We start from the raw sequence: 21,362 nt of genomic DNA on the forward strand, positions 1-21,362 counted from the left end.
AAGCTGATATAACATTTCTGGAGAACAACTGGAAACATGATAAAGAGCCTTAAAAATAAAACATACATGTTGACCTAAAAATTCCACCTTATTCTAAGAAAAATTCAACTAAGTATGCAAAACTATATGTACAAGGATACTCATTCAAAAACTTAACAGCTAAAGAAAAAGAATAGAAAGCTTAAATGGTTACTAAAAAGGGACTTTTTAAATAAATCATGGCATATCCACATAGCGGAAGATTAGGCAGTCATTAAAAATGAAGACAAATGCTTGGCACAGAAAGACATTCATAACATGTTAAGTGTATAAATCTGGGAACAAAAGAGTGTGTATAGGATAATTTTATTTTAAATTTATTTACATGTACCTATTGCACAGGGAAACATTTGGAGGGATGTTACCAAAATGATAAGTTTGGGGGAGATTTTTAGTTTTTTGTTTGCTTCTCTGCATTTTCTATTTTTTCTAGAGTGAATCTGTATTATTTGTGTAATTTTTAGAAAGAGGTTTTTTTTTTTTTTTAATTATTTATTTATTTATTTATGGCTGTGTTGGGTCTTCGTTTCTGTGCGAGAGCTTTCCCCACTTGCGGCAAGCGGGGGCCACTCTTCATCGCGGTGCGCGGGCCTCTCACTATCGCGGCCTCTCTTGTTGCGGAGCACAGGCTCCAGATGCGCAGGCTCAGTAGTTGTGGCTCACGAGCCTAGTTGCTCCTAGGCATGTGGGATCTTCCCAGACCAGGGCTCGAACCCGTGTCCCCTGCATTGGCAGGCGGATTCTCAACCACTGCGCCACCAGGGAAGCCCCAGAAAGAGGTTTTTTAAAAGGCTAGAAGACATATTTATCAACCATACTCTGAGACTACTACGTATAAGATACTGTGCAAGGTGTCATGGGTAGTAAGATAGGACCATGGTCATCCCTGACTTTAATATTACCTATGATATAGCAATAATAAAGTTAAGAAAAAGAGAGGTATAATGTTGCAAACAGCGACAGTCCAAAGACAGAACTATAATTCTAATCACAAAATTTGAAACTGGATAATTATATATTGATTCTATATAAAAACATTTAATTACACTCTTATAGTACTACTCTAGGTACAATTCACATAGTCCTCAATGATATTACCATTCTGTTAGTTTATAAGAATGTTTTATTTTGTATTGATTTTTATTTTATCAAAGCATGCATATAGCTTAAAGAGAAAAATATTATTTAAAGACTTATAATGAAATACAGCAGTCTTCTGCATCAGCCTTCCCTACCCACCAAAAAAACCAATTTCAACTCCTTTTTATCTGTTTCTCCTGGTATTCACCTCCATATTTCTAATAGTATTCTTTCAAACTATTTCACCACCCTCTTAATCCTCAACAGATATATCTGGCTATTTTTCTATAATTTACACAAGTTTTATAAACTCCTGTTAATAGTGAAATCTTTTAAAAAATGCCATTTCAGCTAACTCAGCAGCTGGACACTTTCTAATCCATCCTGGGAGGGCCCACTGATGGGCTGATGAAAAACTGAAACACTGACCAGCTTGTCTGCTTCTTACCCCCAGATTCAATCAGATCAGGTGTCATAGCCCAGCCTCCTGGTGTCGGGAATACTAAGTGCATGTGACACCACATAGCCTTCTTCTATCTCTTTAAAATAATAATACATCCTACGGATGTGATCTGAGGGCTTTGTCTCATAGAGTATTTCAGGGAAAATTTATCCTATCTGGCTCCAAAACAGAGATCCTTCTTCACCCTTATAGATGTAAGCAAAAAAAAATCAAAGGGTAAAAATATGCCAAATACACCCCCGCCTTCCCATCAATTAGAGGGGTAGCTTTCAAAAAAACAAAAAAACCAACCAGGAAATCAATCATCCTTGGATCCACCCATATGTCCTCTCTCCTGACAACAGATACAGTTAAAAATCATCAGTGAAAGAACTTGCTTGGGCAGTTCCCCAATTATGAACAAACTGTGTATCAGTTACAGATGAACTAGAATGCATTTTCCCATAAAAACTATTAAAACGTTTGCCCAGCTTTCTGGACATGCCTACGAAAGCCAGTTTGTGTCACGATACAGTTGGAATGCTGTACATCTGCAGGAAACAATACTCGGTCAAGAACCATGCCGAGATCCTGAAGGCCTAGTCTAGGCACCTTCCAGAGTGTGAAGTTGGACGGGGATTCTTCTGTAGCTGTGATTTCACTGAACACTGTCTCCAGTGCTATTCTTAACTTTCTCCGCTGTGATTAAGGATACCTTCTGATTTACAACGACAGCCCAAGAGAAAAGGTGTAAGTACGAGAAAGACTGCCTGGGGTGAACCAGTCTGCCAGTGATGAAAGGCGGTGACAGGTCAGCAGACAGGGCAGAACCCAGGTCCAGCAGACTGCCTGCGACTGAGGCGTTTGTTACTGTTTGGACAACTTATGTTGGCACGAGCTTTACGGTTTACAAAGCACTGTCCCATCTGAACATGACAACGTAGTCTTCACGACCAGTGTTCAGATGAGGAAGGAGGTACTGGGGACACTGAGAGCGGGGGGAGGAACAAAACAAAACAAAAGGACCCGTGGGTTTAAGGCTACCTGCCCTCCATCTTCCTATCATACTTCCCGTCTCTTCCACAAACATCTGCACGGCAAGTCCTGCAGGAGCCGTTTTCTCGTTATCGTTAAGAGGCAAAAAATAAAGTAAATGCAAAAGGAAAAAAAAAACAAAAGCGCTGACAGAGCTGCCACTGCTTCCGCACTCCTTCAAGGAGAACTGGAGAGGCAGAGGAACGAGGGCTACTCAGACTTCGTCCTAAGGATGTGGAGCATTCGCTGCGTCCCACCCGCACTCTGCACGAGCTCCTTCTGCAGGGCTTTCCTTCCAAATAGCAAAACAACTTCTAGCGATCATGTGCTTTGTCCTTGAATTAACAACGTCACCTTCAAAATCAACAGGAAAAAAAATTAGAAAGTCCGGTAGTTTTCCTCACTCCTGTAGCCTCTGTTGTTTTTTCTGGAACTCTCGCTAATGAATTCTCAGCAAGGAAATAACAAAGTCAGTTTCTACCACACATTACCACAGAGGCTAGGTACTTAAATTATCAAAGATTATGAAACATCGGCATCATGAAACAAGATAGTTTTTAATGAGGTTGTGAAACAGAAGTGTAAACTGCAATTAAAATACAGGAAAAGCAAACAGTAGAATATATAAGAACTAAGTACAACAAGGACTTGAACAATTAAATTTCAGACACAAATTTAAGTACCATAATTTTTATGCTTAGATCCTTTAAGCATCTTAAAGGTTTCTTTGTAAAACAAATCCATTGTATTAGAATAGACAGTCCGGTGCAAACAAGAAGTCCCAGAAAGCCAGGTCATTAAGCAGACAGTTTCCTAGGCACAGGCACAAGCTACAGTCGATTTTCAATGATCCACGTGGGTATTACCCACAGCCAATTTTCCATCCTAGCTCAGCTTCTTCAGGCCTGCCTGTTCACCCCATTAGCCAGCTGGTACATGCTTGTAGAACGTAAACTGATCATAATAGCAGCTTAAATAAAACCTGAGTGGGAACACAAATCTGGTGCAAAATCGCCTTAAAATCCAAAGTCAAACAAATTAGTTTTGAGTTATCTGGCTCTGTGGTCCTTTATACTCACATAAATCAACTGAGAGTTAACTATATCAGTATAGCGACAGGGTAGCAAGATATTTAAGGCAACTAAGATGAAACAACAGAAATTAAATAATGAAGAACACAAGAAAATGAGATTTTTAAAGAAATAATATCAGAGAAGCTAAATATCAAGTAATTGCTCAAAAAAGACCTCAACATATACTTTCTTGAGAAATGGTGAAGGAAAGTGCTATGGACTCAATGTTTGTGTCCCTCCCTCCCCAAACTTAGATGTTGAAATCCTAGCTCTGATGTAATGGTATTAGGAGGTGGGGCCTTTGGGAGATGATTGGTGCCCTTATAAAGGAGACCCCAGAGAGCTCCTTCCTCCCTTCTGCCTCGTGGGGACACAGGGAGAAGATGGGCCCTCACCAGACACCGAATCTGCTGGCAACCAGCACCGAATCTGCCCGCCTCCAGAACTGTTAGAAATAAATGTTTGATGTTTAAACCACTTAGTCTATGGTCTTTTTATTACAGCAGCCAGACAGCACATTCGCAGGCCTTAGCTTTGCTAGTCCAGAAGCCCAGTTTGGCCAGGACAGCGGCTGGACGGCAGCACCGTATCTGCCGTTATGTGCGTGGTGAGCTCTGCCTGGGCTGCACCCTGCCCAGGGCTCTCCCTGCAGCCACGTCCTCACCACCGGACGCTCAGGTCAGCGGTCACCTTCTCCACCAGCCCTTCCTCATCTCCCCGCCGGTGCCTCATCAATAGATATTATAAAACCACCCTTTTCTTTCAGGCCCATGTACCATACTTCTAAATATTTAAGTTACATTTAAAAACCATTAAATAAAATATACTCATTCCTACTACCATGACAAATATACCTTCATTACAATAAAAATTTAAATGTGTAAACTCTGTATGGTGATAGATGGTAACTAGACTTGTCGTGGCCATCACTTTGTAATGTATAAAAATATAGAATCACTATGTTGTACACCTGAAGCTAATATAAAATTGTAAGTCAGTTGTACTTCAAAAAAATGTGAAAAGCTATGATTTTTAAAAATTTAAGTTAGCAAAATATGAGATAATAGAATTAACTCCCTGCACACATTGATTATTCTCTTAATGGGTTGGTAATATTTAGATGAATACATAAAGACACACAAAATTTATATATATCTTTATTCCATAAAATTTATTTTCTTGCCTTTATTTCAGCAAAATTACTAATCATATTGTTATGATCAAGATTTTCATATAAAGTAAGTTCTATGGACTGTAATAATCTAAAGTATTAAAAAACAAAATGTAACTGTATTCAACATGGACCAAATTTTAATATATTGTCAAAATGTAAATTAACGTAAATGTAAAAAATTGAAAACCTAAATTTTGAATGTTTTAAGGTTTCCCTGTAGATTAATGAATCAGTAACAAACTTCCTGTATGTTCTCTAAGACCTACACATATACAAATGTATGAGTAATCTGATTGAACATTAAATGTTAGTCTCCAAGTATAACTATTCCTCATACTGAACTAAGTCATGAGAACCTCCAGAACATTGAACTGAAATCCTAAGACAAGCAAAGGGAAGCTTAGCTCTACTGGGAAACAATATTTCCTTATGGCACAACCTCCTGCACTCACGCTGAAAAGAAGGTTTTGACAAGTTAATGTGTCTTTTTTCTTCCGAACACTGCGCGGCTCACATCCTTCCTGGACTCTGAAGCAGTGTGTGCTCTGACGTCAACAGGGCACAGCCCCCCATCGCCACGGACCCCACAGTTTCCTTTCATTCAGGGACGCAGGTCAAAACGAGAAGGGTGTTTCCTGGGCTAGGAACTGCACTGACGGAAGGATCTGCGCGTGTTTGTGACACGTGGGGCTGCCCAGGTTCAAGGAAACTCTCCTTTGAATATCGACACTATAAGCACTTAATATGCACCACTGGGGATATGATGAAAAATAATGATGGCAGCAGTACCTATGTGCCATGTATCTTACACTTAATCCTCACAACTCCTCGAGGTAACTACTATGTCATTGATAAGGAGAAAACAAGAAAGAGTGAAGAAACTGGGGCTGGGATGTGAACCCGGGCAGTTGACTTTTAACTGACCCTGACACCACAGTTCTGGTGAAGGCGAGACCCCAGCCTCGACACAGCCGAGCCCCGTGAGAGGAAGGCAGCGGGAGGGCTGGCAGCACATTTTACTGTGATTATTTGCAGTCACGACAAGACCGCTGTGGTGAAGGCAGAACTCCCGTCGCTTCACCCGGACTTGGACGGTCTCAAATGTCCACAGCTACCCATCCTGCGTGACCTCTGAGGGTGGGTTGTTATTGCAGCGAGATGACTTCTTTGGGTAGTACGTGGGCTGACTTCTACTAGTTTAGCTCTTAGAGGGAAACCTTATCTCTCAGGTCATAAAACACCTCACCTGAGGAATGACCTCATAATGAAGTCACCTCATTGTCAAAGTAGTAAGTATTTCTACAAATATTTATTCTTAAATCCCAATTAAGAAGCCACACACAGAAAATACGGTGATTCATTTTCAGTTCATATTATAAGACCTAGTTAAATGTGCCACGGTAAATTGTGTATTGTGAAGACAAGCAACTCTTACTGAAAAACTTTGTGCAGATGGGGTGGGGATGGCAGAGAACTACCTTACAAGATAGTAAACTCTATAAATAGAAAAGCCTGTGAATTATACCATTGCCAGGAACAACGTGTCTGTCTGATAGGTCAATTAAGTTTAAAAGTATTTAAAGTATATAGATGCCTTACTAAAAGATCAGTTGGGAGAAGTAAACTCAGTCAAAGAATATAAGGTCAAAATAATTATTGAGGTCTCTTACTCCGTGAAAGCATTTTGTTATCTCTTTATAAAATTCAAACTCTCACCAAATAGCTGTTCGAAATGCAAAAAGGAAAAAAATCACAGCGATTGAACAAAAGGAAACATTGCGATAGAAAGCCTCTAAGGTTCGCCTCCGCAGCCTTCTTCAATGAGGGCTGACGCCTGGTGCACTGCCCTTTGGTAAACACACCACACACCAGAAAAGCCACCTCGCCCATAGCGTGGTCTGTAAATCACTCTCTTAATCCTAAAAGAGCTTTACTTTATACCAGAGATCTGCGGGTTTCTGCAGACTGTCCTAAAGGACCCTTCAGAGCTCTTGGATCGCAGCCCCAGGGACGCCCTATTCAGCAGAAGGCCTGGTCAGCCCGCTGAAGGCGTTTCCTTCAGCTGTGTCAAGGCTGCAGCAGTCTGCTGAAAACAAGCCATCCACCCCATGTACATCTCAGTGTCTGATTCATCAAATGATTATAAACTATACTTGGAGCTAAGAGCCAAGGAATGGGGAAAATATAGAATATTCCAGAATGTGTAGGATTTCCTAATCAATTCATGCTCTTTAAAAAGTGTTTTCCTTTCAACTGCATTAAGCAAGGTTGAACCCAGGAAGAAAACATACTGGTGCTTCTAATTCTTAGAAGTCCCGCAATACACAACGAGATGGGAGGAAGAGAAAGCCTGTGTTCCTTAGCGACCAGCGCAGGTTCAATGGCTGCCTGGGGGCCTCTCAGCACAGGGCAAGAGACGACGAAACAGAGGGCGCAGCCCCCCGCAGCCCCCACTGTGTGCACCTCCAGACCCAGCCTCATCTTGAGCGCCAGGAGAGTCCTGTCTTCCACACTCTAGGTATCAAGGGGTACTTTGAGAGGGATGGTAGTTTCCCCTACAAAACTGGCTGGGAGAGTTTCTGAAAAAAAAAATAGTACATATACACACAGACAACATTTTCTACCTCAGTCATTAAATACAAGAATCTACTATACAAAATAATTTATTGAAAACAACCAGTAAATTCTTGACTCTTTGTAAACTCTTTTGCGGCAAGTTTCAAGTTGTCTTTCAGGGGCTAGTGCATATGACAATGAATTTAAGAAGGACAAGGCAATTTTCAATCCCATTTTCCAATTAAAAAAAAATCTTAGTTAATATACATACAAGTGCTTTGGGGAAAAAATTCTACATTTCTATAATGTAATTAATGGAATTGAGCAGTTCGACACATACACACAGACTTGGGGAGTAGTGTCTCTTTGAGGAAAATGTTTATAAAAGTTCAAAGTTCTACTGAACTTAGATGGCTCACGGAACAAGTCAGCCAAAACTGCACAACTGTGCAAGCGAGGTTTTACATTTACTTATAAAGACCCGAGATGCTTCCCTCGTAGCTGGCAGAAGTCATAGACTCTGTTGCAATGCAAACATCCTTACAGATGCTGAATTCAGCAGCACAGAGGGACCGCTAGAAAGGCTGCAGAGATGGCCAAAGGGTAGGAACCAGCACATGGGGACTAATCGCTACAGGAGGAAAGCCCAAAGCGTGGAAAATTCCATTACTGATTAATCCAGTCTTTAGGTTTATATCATACCATGCAAACAATACATCAACTGCCAAAAGAAAGAATCCAGAGAGAATAATAACAATTGGTGGTTTTGGCATCAGAAACCAGCTGCAAGACAGTCAAGAACTAGTGAACTCTGAAGTCCCACTTCATTATTCAGACTTGTAAATTACTTACACTTGGTGGTGTTAGCCAAGAAGGGAAATATGAAAGCATGTTCTGGAGCAGATGTTTCACTGTACATTTTACAAAAGATCAAAACACTTAACACAGTCCTCTCCTGTCCCTTTTTACTGCTATGCTCTAAGTAGCTGCACGTATTAGAATCAGCTTGTCTACTACTGAAATACCGTCCATCCTTAGGGATGGAACAGCACCTGCACTTTAACTGGATGGAGCAGTGCTAATGAAGAGTTTAGAACTGTGTTAAAAACGGAACAGGTACCCAACTGAGACTGCAGGGAAAATTCTGAGAGACAGATCGTGCTGATTATACAAACGGCATCATCTGGCCTGCTCCCAGGGTGTGATAATATGCTTACAAAAAAAGGGCGCTGCGTTTTCAATACAAATGTTCAGGACCACACTTTCACAGCTCTTCTGAAATATCAACCCCCTAAATTCACAATTCTCCCTTAGCATTTGCTTGATAGAAATCGGGCCATATGCTAAACTTCTGTATTAATTCCAACACATTCAGTGTTCCCAGAAAGGCCTCAAATCCAAGTATTTACAAGGCTCTTTTTACTATAATAGTTAAGGAAAGAAACCAAAATGAATTAAAATGTTCAGGTAAAGATCCATTAAATATAATACTATATTATGAAAATGTAAGGGAAGTTTCCTGTTAGAGGTCATCGAATTTAACATTATCATATAAAGCCAAGGAAATGATGCTTTAGAGAGGTTAATAACTTGCCTAAAACTAGTTACCTGACTTTTTTTTTCTGGGCAGGGGGAACATTTAATTCACAATTATATTTCTTCTTCCCCCCCCAGAACCTGGATGGCATGTTTCAGTCATCCTGGGGAGAAATTAGGAGGGGATAGACCATAATTATGATACTTCAGCCCAAGGTCATTACCTTTGGAGTATAACACTGCAAGGACCAGCACTACCGTGTGTCTACAGCTGTGTCAGGAATCACACTAGAAGACCCCGCCCAGTGATGGTTTACAGGAAACTGGGTCCTGGCTGCATTCAGGGGTAGTGTGACTGAAACTCACTCAGCCTGGAAAATGTTACTTGAAGTAATTTGCTGTGATTGCTTAATCATGTAAAAATGAAAACCTATATATAAAAGTACCTAAATTATTAACTTCAAAGCAGGATAGATCCAAAGCTTTTACTATGGAAACTGTGTTTTATGTTGGAGAACAGTGTGGGACAGTGCGAGCCAGCTCCACTAGCCACCTGGGTGGTCTGGGCAAGTTCAGTACCTTCTCTGAGTATGTTTCCTCTCCGTAAAATGAGACTGAGCCCCGGCTCACAGATGCACGGCGAGGACTGAAAAAGATGAGCAGTGTCGAGGGCTTTCTTTGCATCGATGTTTCTTGGGAGGGACAAGGGTTCATTTAGGTATCTGAATTTGCCAAAACAAAACTTTTTTTAATCTCAGTATCTCCTCCTTTCATTTATACTGTAAAGAAAAACTTGTAGAATGTTCATTTTTATCTGTTGCATAATTCTGTTCTGATGAAAAGCTGAGGGATTATTTATCAGTGCAAATAATATAAAGGAAATTCTATCTTCCTATGGTTAAGTCAGAGGAAATTTCCTGTATATCAGGTACCTGATATCAAAATAATCAGCCTGCTTGACAGAGCTTACCAAATCCTCTGATGAAACTGAGTGAGATTTTAAGGAGCTAACAGGGAGATGGGCAGAGACCCAGTCAGAACAGAATTGCCTCACACTGCCATGACCTATGAAATACATGATCAGAAACAAATTATATGAAAGCATCCTATCTCATATGCACAAAAAGAAAGCCAGTGGTCCTGGCTGTTTGGCTTTTCAAACAGTTGTGTTCATTCGGGAACTAGGTCTGCTCCGTGCAAAGTCGGCAGCTGGGCAACTTCCTGGTGGATGTGACCAGTACAGGGACAAGCTCTGGAAAGTTCAAGCTTCAGAGCAGAATCTCTCACCTGAAAAGTTCAGACTGAGTAGAATTACCTGATACTTGTTCTACTCTTATACATTCTCTACCGCATCTCTTGATGCTCTTAGAAGAGGGATCCAGCAGTTGCCACTTCCTAGGTTTGAACCAAGGACATGTTCAAGTCACCTTAGGAAAATGAGGAAGCGGCCACAGTGCAGTGGAGAGAGGAGGATCCCAGTTCTGCCCTTACTGACTCTGTGATTTTTCTTGTCATCTTGGTTACACCATCTATAAAATGAAGATATTTCTACTACCCTTTCAGAGTTTGTATGGGGATCAAACACAGTCATATATATAATTACTTTGTAGCTATAAAGCACTGAACAAATGTATTATCTTAAAAATTTTAAATGGGTCTATAGTATAGGTTGTTATATTGTTAACACACAAAAATACCGTATAGTAGTGTGTGTCGTGTGCACAGTGATTAAGAGCAGAACATACGATCTCGCTGACCCTCAGAAGGACCTTTTCAGTCATCGTCTCCTTTGTATGTGTTAGACCACTAAGGCTTAGGGAGGCTGCCTCGTCCAGGGGCAAGCCGTCAGGGAACACCTGATCTGACCTGGACCTCTCTTGAGTCCTCTCAGCTCACACACACCCTTACTTTATCCCGTCCGGGAAGATGTCTTCTACATTTTGAGGATGATCAAGTGCTGCTTTGGCATAACATCAATTAAAAAGTTAATGTATTTAAAGATGATGCCAATGAAGTTTAATAATATGGAAAATGATATTTTCATGAAGCGACTATTAGTAAGCCTATATCTAGGTTCTTGACCAGATAGTCTGTAACTCAGTGACTCTTCTCATGGTTAAGTTTTATAGAAAACAGTCCCATTTCCAACATGTTTCAGCCTGAATTTAGAACTAAACAAGGATTACTGGTCAATAGTTTCGTCTCTCAAACTGAACTCTCTGGCGCACACGCTCTGGCAAAGCTTTCCTGTCTTCCTGCAGTGGGTAACACAGGCAACATCATGGACATAGAAAGCCGAACCTCAGGGGTCAGGCTGTCTTGGGTTCATGTCCACTCACTAGCCGTACAGCCTCAGGGCGGTTACTTAACTTCTCCAGGCCTCAGTTTCTTTCTCTATCAATGGGAAAAACATCATCTGCCTTGAAGGAGGTGTAAACTGGTTTGTCCACCCGGCTGGTCTTCTTACTTCCCAGTCTCAGTTGCGCGTCTGCGTCTGGCTAGCAGTAAGCCCAGCAACAAGCCCAGCTGGATTCTTCATGTCCGGGCTTGTTCTGAAGCACACTGCTCTCAGCTGGCGACCAGCTTATTACAACACGAAAACAGACAGGGAACCTTTGGCGTGCTTGCTGCAAGTCTGGGCAGCAGGCAGTGACGCACCTGCAGGCTGATACTCCCAAAGACTGACATTTTCAGCAGAATAGTTTCTTTCTTCTCTCGTCCAGTTTTATTGGGATATAACTGACGCACAGCACTATATAAGTGTAAGATGTGCAGCATAATGATTTGACTCACATACATCATGAAGTGATGAGCACAGTAAATTCAGGGAACATCCATCCTCTCATATAGATGCAACATTAAAGAAATAGAGAAAAAAATTTTCCCTTGTGATGAGAACTCTTTAGGATTTACCCTCTTACCAACTTTCATATATAACGTACCGCAGCGTTAACTGTATTGATCGTGTTGTACGTCACATCCCTAGTTCTTATTTATCTTATAACTAGAAGTTTGTACCTTGACTGCCTTCATCCAGTTCCCCCTCCCCTCACCTCCTGCCTCTGGAAACCACAAATCGGATCACTTTTTCTATGAGTTTGCTTGTTTGTTTTTGAAGTATAATTGACCTACAACACTATGTTATTTCCTGGCATAAACACAGTGATTTGATATTTTTATACATTTCAAAATGATCACCATGATGTCTAGTTGTCGCCTGTCACCATACAAAGATATTACGTAATTATTGATTATATTCCCCACACTGTACATTTCATACCTGACTCATTTATTTTGTAACTAAAAGTTTGTACCTCTTAATCTCCCTCACCTATTTCTCTCCTTTCCCCAGCTCCTTCCTCTCTGGCAGCTATCTGTTTTTTCTATCTATGACTCTGTTTCTGTTTAGTTATGTTTGTTCATTTGTTCTGTTTTTTAGATTCCACATAAGTGATTTCACACAGTACATGTCTTTCTCTGTCTGACTTATTTCATATTACCTTCTGGGTCCATCCACGTTGTTGCAAATGGCAAGATTTCATTCTTTTTTATGGCTGAGTCATGTTCCGTCGCGTACACATACACCCATCTTCTTTATCTGTTCATCTATCGCTGGGCACTTAGGTTGCTTCTATATCTTGGCTATTGTAAATAATGCTGCAATGAAATAGGGGTGCATGTATCTTTTTGAATTAGTGTTTTTGTTTTCTTTGGATAAATACCCAGGAGTGGAATTGCTGGGCTGATGGTAGTTCTATTTTTAATTTTTTGAAGAAACTTCATACTGTTTTCCACGGTGGCTGCACCAATTGACATTCCCACCAACAGTGTGGGAGGGTTCCCTTTCTCCACACCCTCACCAGCACTTGTTATTTCTTGTCTTTTTATAACAGCCATTCTGACAGGTGTGAGGTGATATCTCATTGTGGTTTTAATTTGCATTTCCCTGATGATATGTGTTGTTGAGCATCTTTTCATGTGCCAGCAGCAGAATAGTTTCTAATCATAAGGCTCTAGAATCCCCATTTTTTCCCATCCATTTAATGACAAAGTACAGCCTTTGCCATGAAAACAAATAAACAAAAAACAGGAAAACAACTGTAGAGCCAAGTCCTGAAGGCTTAGATTACAAGCTCTGATGGAGAACATAAATCCAACTCTTTTACTTTGATAGACACTGAACTTGATGATTATACTTTTTTCTTCATCTTCAGGGAATGAGATGATAATTGACACTTATATCCGCAATTAAATATTAATCACTTTCGAATAAAAACCCTGTTAAGTATTCTAAACACCAGGATTTATGCTTAAGTATGCAGAACAGAGTAAGCAAGCAAATCAGGATCTGAAATAACTTTAGATGAGGAATCTCAATGATATGTAATCCTTATCTTGAAATCTAAGCTCCAATTAAAATTCATTATGAAATCCCATATAATTTACCAAGTATGGTGGTGAGAAATTAGAGTTGTGGACCAAATCCTCTGAGGATCCAAGAGAAAACCGAAGAGTCTGTGCATCTTATTGTGGAGCTAATGTGATAAAAATGGCATAACGGATGTCAAATTATAGAATGCTTCATTTAATTCTGTTTGGTCTTAATGATATGCTGACTTATAGTAAGAAATATATGTTTGGTTTTCCTCCCATTCCTGACACAGAGCTCCTAAAACAATGGGAATTTCCTAATTGATGAGAGCTATAAAGCTGTCTTTTGTTATGTTGATGAGGTGACTTTAGGGAAAGCCCTGGGTAACTTAAGGATGGGGGCTGGTGGCCGCGTGATTAGAGAGTTGGAACTTTCAGTCCCATCCGCAGACCTCTGGGGAGGAGAAAGGGGCTAGAGATTGAGTTCCACCACCAATGGCAATGATTTAATCAATTATGCCTGTGTAATGAAGCCTCCATAAAACCCCAAAAGGACAGGGTACAGAGAACCTCTGGGCTGGTGAGTGCGTGGAGATTTGAGGAGAGGTGGTTGCCCAGAAAAGGCATGGAAACTTCACACCCCCTCCCACAGACCTTGCCCATGCACCTCTTCATCTGGCTGTTCATCTGTATCCTTTAGAATAAACTGATAAAAAGTAAGTAAAAAGTAAGTAAATGTTTCTCTGAATTCTCTAACAAATTAACTGGGCCCAGGGATGAGGTCATGAGAACTTCCAATTTATAACCAGTAGGTCAGAAGCACAGGTAAAATAACCTGGATTTGCAGCTGGCATCTGAAGTGGGGTTGGGTAGGTGCAGTCTTGTGGGACTGAGTGAGCTCTGATACTATCTCCAGGCAGACAGTGTCAGAATTGAATTGCTTGACGGATTGCTTGATGGTGTTGGAAAACGCACACTGGAGACCTTTATGTGCTATCAGGCCATATACAGACTGGGATTTCTGATAATTTCCAACCAAAACAAAGTTCATTTTCAATGGCAAAATAAAACTATGCGACTCTCCATCAGTTCACCCTATTAGATTTTATTTTTTGAAATATTATTGTCCAGTGAACTCCCCAAATCTGAAACCATGCAGTAGGTATGTAAAGTAGAGCAGGTGCTCACAAAATCAACAGTGGCTGCCTTGGGGGTCAGTGCTTATGACCATGAGATGCACTCAATGGGAACCACTTCTGGCCCTTCAGATCCAAATAAAACAACATAGCCAACTTTTCTCAGCTCAGGTGACTTCTCTGGACTCCCCTACCACCTGGTCGATACATGTGTAAGATCTGAGTGGTTCCTACTGTGCGGGATACTTGGTTGGGACTCCATCTCTGCCTGCTCTGGTCATGACCACCTTTTGCCTAGTGAACTCCTCCCTGTGGGTCCCAGCATGTTGTCATCTCCATGTGGACAGAGTATGCAGCTAAAGACATACAACTAACTACAAACTTGTGGTTTTCAACCCCAAAGCTTACAGAATAGTTATTTCAGCATTACAAATTCAAATTCAGCTCTTAGGATATTCAATTAAAAAATACAGAGTGTCCATCTTCTATTCATTCATGTGATAAATATTTTTTGAACACCTACTATGCTTCAGGCACTGCTCCAGCGGCTATAGAGACATCGGTGAACACACAGACAAAAGTCTCTGCCCTCATGGAGCTTATGTTATAGTATGTGTGTGTGGCAGGGGTGGGGGAGGAATAGATAATATAGAATAAATGCAATAAATAGGTGAATTCAGTAAGGGCTGTATTTAAAAAAATACTGCAGGGTAAGGGTGTTGGGGGAGGGGCTATGGTTTTGAACAAGGTGGACGAGTGAGAGGAAATGACACCTCTCCTTTAGTTCCGAAATACACAGCTCTTTGGTCTACCCTGGTTGCAAACTCTGTGAAGGCAGGAACCAAAGGAGATTCATCTTTGTATCCCAGGTGTACCTGGTCCATGGCAGGACTTTAGAATAACTGCTGAAAAAAAAAATACATATATTCTGTATTCTTCCAAAGCAAGGCTACTTGTAATAAATGGCATAGATTTATCAGACAGCTGGCCAGGAAATGGATGTAGTATTTGGCACTGACAAAACAGCATGCCTTAGAATCAGATCCTTGGAATTCCACCTCGTGGTACCCAAAATAATAATTCTACAATGTTTGTTGCACTAGAGTTCTGTGGGGACAAGATCCCCAGGATAATCCATATCGCCCTTCCATACAGTTGTCACTGCAAAATCACAATGTCCTTTGATCACGCTTAAGTGGGAGATGTGCTGCCTTTTATTTTAGACCAATAGGAGAAAAGATAACAAATGTCGCATGGGATAGAGGTGGTAAGGGATGTCAGTATCCAAGGCTCTTGGCAATACAGAGAAGACATCAGGGAGATGGATTATAAGGTATAGCCACCTTCACTGAGGCGCTCCACGACGCTCATCACCTCAGCTCTTCCTCCCACTGAAGCCACAGGACAGGCATGCTTCCTTGCCCCACTCAAGAAGCCCTTTCCTTCTTGGAGCTTATTACTGTGGTGGCTGAGTATGCAAGTGTCAGCTGATAAGTGTACAAAATAATGTCAGTGCAACTGCAGTTTTCCCTCCCTGCCGTGGCAGTCATGCTCAGACACTGACACTCAATCACACACACACGGTCATTCATTCATTCATCAACTAAGGACTGACGAAAGCCTACTGCCTGCCTGGCATGGTTTTAAGTGCTGGGGATACAAAAGCAAACAAGGACAAAGCCCTTGCCCTCTGAAAGGCTACATTCAAGTGGAGTTAGACAATAAATGGATAAATACATAATATAACATCAGTTAACACTGAGGACTATGGAGGAATGAAACCAAGTCAAGGGACAGAAAGCGATGGAGGTCTGGCTGTAGGCGCACGTGTTATCTTGGGTTAGGCAGTCTCTGAGGTGGTCCTAAGGATTCCCCACCTCCTGGCATTCCTGCCCTTGTACAGCCCCCTCCCTTCACTTCTAACAGACACAGCAGGGCAGACGTGATGGACTGTCATTGCTGAGATGAGGGTGTAGAGAGACTGAGCTTCCATCTTGCGTTCTTCCTCTTCCCTGGATCTCTTGCTCTGGGGGAAGCCAGAAGCCATGGCGTGAGGCCGTCCCACGTGAGCAAGCTTGGAAGCCCATCGCCCCCATTCAGGCCTTGAGACAGCTGCAGCCCAGGTGACACCTTGACTGCAGCCTTGTGAGAGGTCCTGAGTCAGATTCCTCCAGCTCAGCTCCAACCAGATTCCTGACCCACAGAAACTGTGAGGAATGTTTTTTGTTTTCAGCTGCTGAGTTTTAGGACAGTTTGGTATACAGGAACGGGTAACTGACACAGTGGTCAAGGATGGCCTCTGAGTAAGTACCTTGGAAAGAGACAGCCATGTGAAGATCCGGGGGAAGAGGGGCTGGGGATGTCAAGGGCAAGTACCAAGGCCCTGAAACGGGAACAAGCTGGGCAAGTCTGAAAGAAGTGCGAAGGCCAGTGCGATGCGGAAAGAAGAGACAGGCAGAGACCCCCACGGATAGAGAAGCACCCAGTCCTAGAACGCTGCTGCTCTAGCCACCACTAACTGCCTTAAACAAGCGCCAACATGACAACAATAACAGTAAGAGCTAACATTTGAGTACTGAAGTGTACTAGGAATCGTGCTAAGTGCTTTATTGCGTTTATTCTTCACAGTAACCCTATAAAGTAGGTATTATTATCAGCTCAGTTTTATAGATAAGGAAACTGAGGCTCAGAAAGGCTGAGTGGCTCTCCCACATTTGCAAGTTAGGAAGCAGTAAAGCGGAGATTCAAACCAGGCCCTCTGCCTTCAGAGTCCTTACACTTCACCTCTACACAGTACTGGCGAAAGAGGCCCCTAGAAAGAAAGCCTCTTTCACCCTTAAAAAAGAAAAACCAAAAACCAAAAAAACCCCCTCCAAACCCCAAAGTGTTAAGCCAACTGGTCCAGCCCCTGTCTGATTAGATGCTCTGGGCAGCTTGATTTTCTCTAGGAGCCCTTTTGAGAGAATTGGTTTGAGGCATTATCTACAATTGCTCTGAGGTCTGACCCAAGTCAGCGTGGTAAACTTAGAAAAGCACACAGGTAGCTTTTCTTTTTGACATTTATTAAGAGCCTTACATAACAAACCTGGAAGTTACTGAGAATCAGTAGGTAAAATACCAATATATTCTATTTTATGCAATTTTATACTTAGCTGACATAGCTTGAGCCCTGACCTCCTATCAATATTCAGATACCTGGTACCCAATCAGGTATCCATCTGCTATAGAACTTGCTTTTCCTTCCTGCTTAACCTTTGTCCTGAAGCTTGAGGAAGACTATAAATATTCCATCAGAATCTTAATCTCTTTGTGAAAAGAGGAGAAACACAATCCATTTATCTTTGATTTTTATCTATATTCAGTTACATTAGGAATGCTATTTTAAACTATCTTTTTTTTTTAAAGAAATGGCTTTAGCAGACTGATAACCTTCCATACAGGGGTCCATAAATTTATATTATAGTGCTGCATTTAGCCAGAGGAAACAAAAAAAAAAAATAACAGAGGGCACTAAGGTTTTTGTTTTCAAGTTTTCACCTAGAAGAAATATGAATGAAACCAGCTTGTTCGACACAATTAAGGATATTATAGTAATAACATTAGTAGCTAACACTGATTGAGAGCATGCTATATGGGCCTGATACTGTCCTAAGCACTTTGACTATATTGTCTAAATTAATAGTTATAACATCCCTATATGGTAAGTATTATTGTTATCCCAATCTTACAGATGAAGAATCTCAGGCACAAAGAGGTCAAACAGCTTGTCCAAGGTCACATAGCTAAAAAGTCTAGTGCCGAGACCAAGACTCAGGCAGTGTGATTCCGACAGTGCAAGCTCTTAACTCCTACACGATACTGCCTCGCAGTTATCAGTTATTTAGCCTGAAAAGATGTGCAGGATCCCAGGCACAACCACTTCTGCTTCTAAGAAAGATATGCTTCTTTCAAAAATACCAAAAACAAAAGTAAGATCAACTCTCCTAATACACATACATCTATTAGCCAATCCCAAACTCCTACAATATGCTACTGCCCTGCACAATAACTCAAAATTCTTTATTATAATTATTAGGTAAGTACATATACAGATTAAAGACACATGCTATGAATTTAGGCACTAATAAAAACTACACGCACATACAAAGCTGAAAGTTTATTCCTTTAAAAAGGTTCATCATTTTGCTTTTTTTGTTGCTCAGTAATCTCAGTTTATCTTCTAGAAAATTCTTAGCATGTTCTCATTTTTCCTCGGTCTCTCTTTTCTCTGCTCACATGTCACCTCCTCAGAAAAGCCCTCCTCAACTAATCAAACTCTCCGTGCCTTCTCAAACCCCATGATTCTTTTACTTCCTGTTTACATCACTACCTTAATTACATTATATATTTATACACTTGTTTGTTTTCTACTCCTGCTGTTAGAAAATAGACTGCACGTGGGGCAACTTGTTCCCTGCTGTCCCCCTAGTACCTAAACCGTGCCTGCATCTAGCGTGTGCTCAATGATTTTGCCGAACAAACGAATGAATGAATTCGATGCTCCCTTTGAGGAGAGCCACTTGGTACAGGCAGAGGGCAGCAAGGGCCGGTCAGCTCACTGCCCCATCTCCTCTCCCCACCCCCAATTTCCACATCTGTAGTCCTGGAGTCTCGACCTTGTTAAAGATGTGAATTCTCACCAGGTAGGGGAAGGTGGTAAGGGTGGACTCCTATTATCAAGGACAGGTCTAGGAGAGGAGATGGTAAATCCTGCCTTACTGGTTTTGGTTGCAAGGGAGTGGTAGGAAAACAAAGGGCTGTGAAAGGCATGGATGTGGGGTCCTGCTCGACCTCTCTCACCTGTACCCCTAGAGAATCTGCCTCCAAGTTATTTTTTTCCAGCAGGTGTCTGGTATCCATCCTTTTACCTCCACGCCTACAACTGTGCCCCCTTACATTACACCTGGACTGTTACAAATGCCCCCTAACTCCCAGCTATCTTCCAACGTTTCCTTCCACTCATTCATTCTGCACAGGTGTAGGACAAAAAAGCGAAACCTTTATGGCATTCCCTAGCTCGAGAATCTCGAATGGCTTCTTTACACTGGGAAAAAGGAAACCATTTATCCTGGAACACTATTTCTTTTACAAGTTTGCCTACTTCAGTACTCCATGAATTACTGGAAGGCAGGCTGCCTGATGGTTTTCTCTCGCCAGCGCCCAGGACAGTGGCTGGCAGAGTGGGTGCGCATGAAACAATCTTTGCTACAAGAGTGTCCCTCGCCAATTCCATTCTGTGTTCAGCAGATAATACCCTACACTGCACATCAGGGCACTTGGTCGTAAATGCAATCTGATACCTTTTTCATGTGTACAGCTCTTGTCTGCCCTCTCCAAAAGCAGAGGGCTTTTTAGGACAGACTCATATTCTCTTATGTCCACCATTTCTCAGGACTGTTACACTACTAGGTACATATTTGCTGTATAGAGATCCAAAAATCTAGATTTGGAAGGAATTTCATTATGAAAAAAAAATACAGACCACACAGTAATTGTAGCTTACAAATTTTCAAATGACAAAAGAAAAACCAAAGTTAAGAATTTGAGCACCAAAGGGCTGGATTTGGGGTCTTTATAAGTACTTGAAAGCAGACCGGTGGATCTGGGCAAATTTCCTAATAGCCCAGTTTGAAGGATAGTACAAAGACGGTCTCTGACTTTGAATTTTCCTAACCAGAAAAGATGACCTTTGTCTACCTATCCTATAGTCTTAATAACATGTTTAAGGGAAACAAGAAGGGTGGGGAATGGTGGGCCGTAGAATTTGGTGTGCTTTCGTATTTCCGGAAATGCAAGACACTCTTCGGTTCAGAATGACACTGATAGGACTACTTTCTATGTAGACACCTTTTCATCTCCACAGAGATTTTGTAGGCCCCTATGCATTATAACAACTAATTAGAACACTTAGATGTCGCAGCTATATGCAATTTATAAATAGTTTGTAAAGTGCTTTGAAAATGGAAAGTGCTAGGCAAGTACTCAAATGATTATATATTAAAAGCCTTTGGCATATAATCATTTTATTTAATAACTGGCTCTTTAGAAGGCACAGTACTTTATAGCTGAACAGAATTTCTGAGCTTGAACCACTGATATTTTATTTAGAGTGAAATGCTGTTAGCAAATCAGATACTGATCAAGTTTTTTTCAGTTTATATAAATAAATGTATGATTCATATCTATCTACCTCACTTTTTCATCGACCAATTCTGCCTTCCCTTAGGTTCCTACAGACTTTTTGCAGAGATTCCTCCCACACCTCAGTGACTCACGGTTATCCTGCCTGCCCTGCCCTGTTTTTTCCTTTCACATGTCTGCCTTGTCAAGGCGTTTTGTATGTTCCTGAGTTTACGACTACCCTAAACGGATTCAAGACTGCATGCAACATCATCAGTGACAATAAATCCTTTTAGGAGCAATGAAGCCATGAGATGTGGCAGGTGGCCACCAGTGGGTGCATCTCCACCAGTGGGTGTCCTGTTATTGATAGACTTCAGTCTACTATCACCATTCCACACTGCTATGTCCACTAATTAAACCTGGCTTTCATCTCCTGACAGGTCTTGGTTCATAGGCATTAAACTTCATTTAAATAATCGTGTTTACTATTACCACAGAACTACTCATAGGCAGAATTGTAGAAGAGGCAAACAAGTGTTTGATTGTTTACCACTATGCCTTTAGGACTTCCTTACATCTTCAAGTGCTAATGTCCTCACACTGACATTGGCTTTCTCTTACTATTACCCTGGGAAAATACTCCCTGTCCCTGCCCCATAACTTTGATCTTTCCCCATCCATTCCTGCTCCCACTTAATTTAGCCTCCAATGTCCTACAGTATATTTTCATTATTGGAAAACCCAAACTAAGCCATTCT

The 21,362-nt window shown here is 41.3% G+C and overlaps 1 protein-coding gene across 1 annotated transcript in view; it reads right to left on the reverse strand.

Moving 5' to 3' along the window:
- Positions 1–21,362, reverse strand: part of LOC309647871 (protein POLR1D-like) — a 40,648-nt gene that overhangs the window by 15,785 nt on the left and 3,501 nt on the right. The window lies entirely within an intron of this gene.

The sequence above is a fragment of the Balaenoptera physalus genome (assembly GCF_965194825.1).
Source record: "Balaenoptera physalus genome assembly, chromosome: 18".
Taxonomy (NCBI): Eukaryota; Metazoa; Chordata; class Mammalia; order Artiodactyla; family Balaenopteridae; genus Balaenoptera; species Balaenoptera physalus.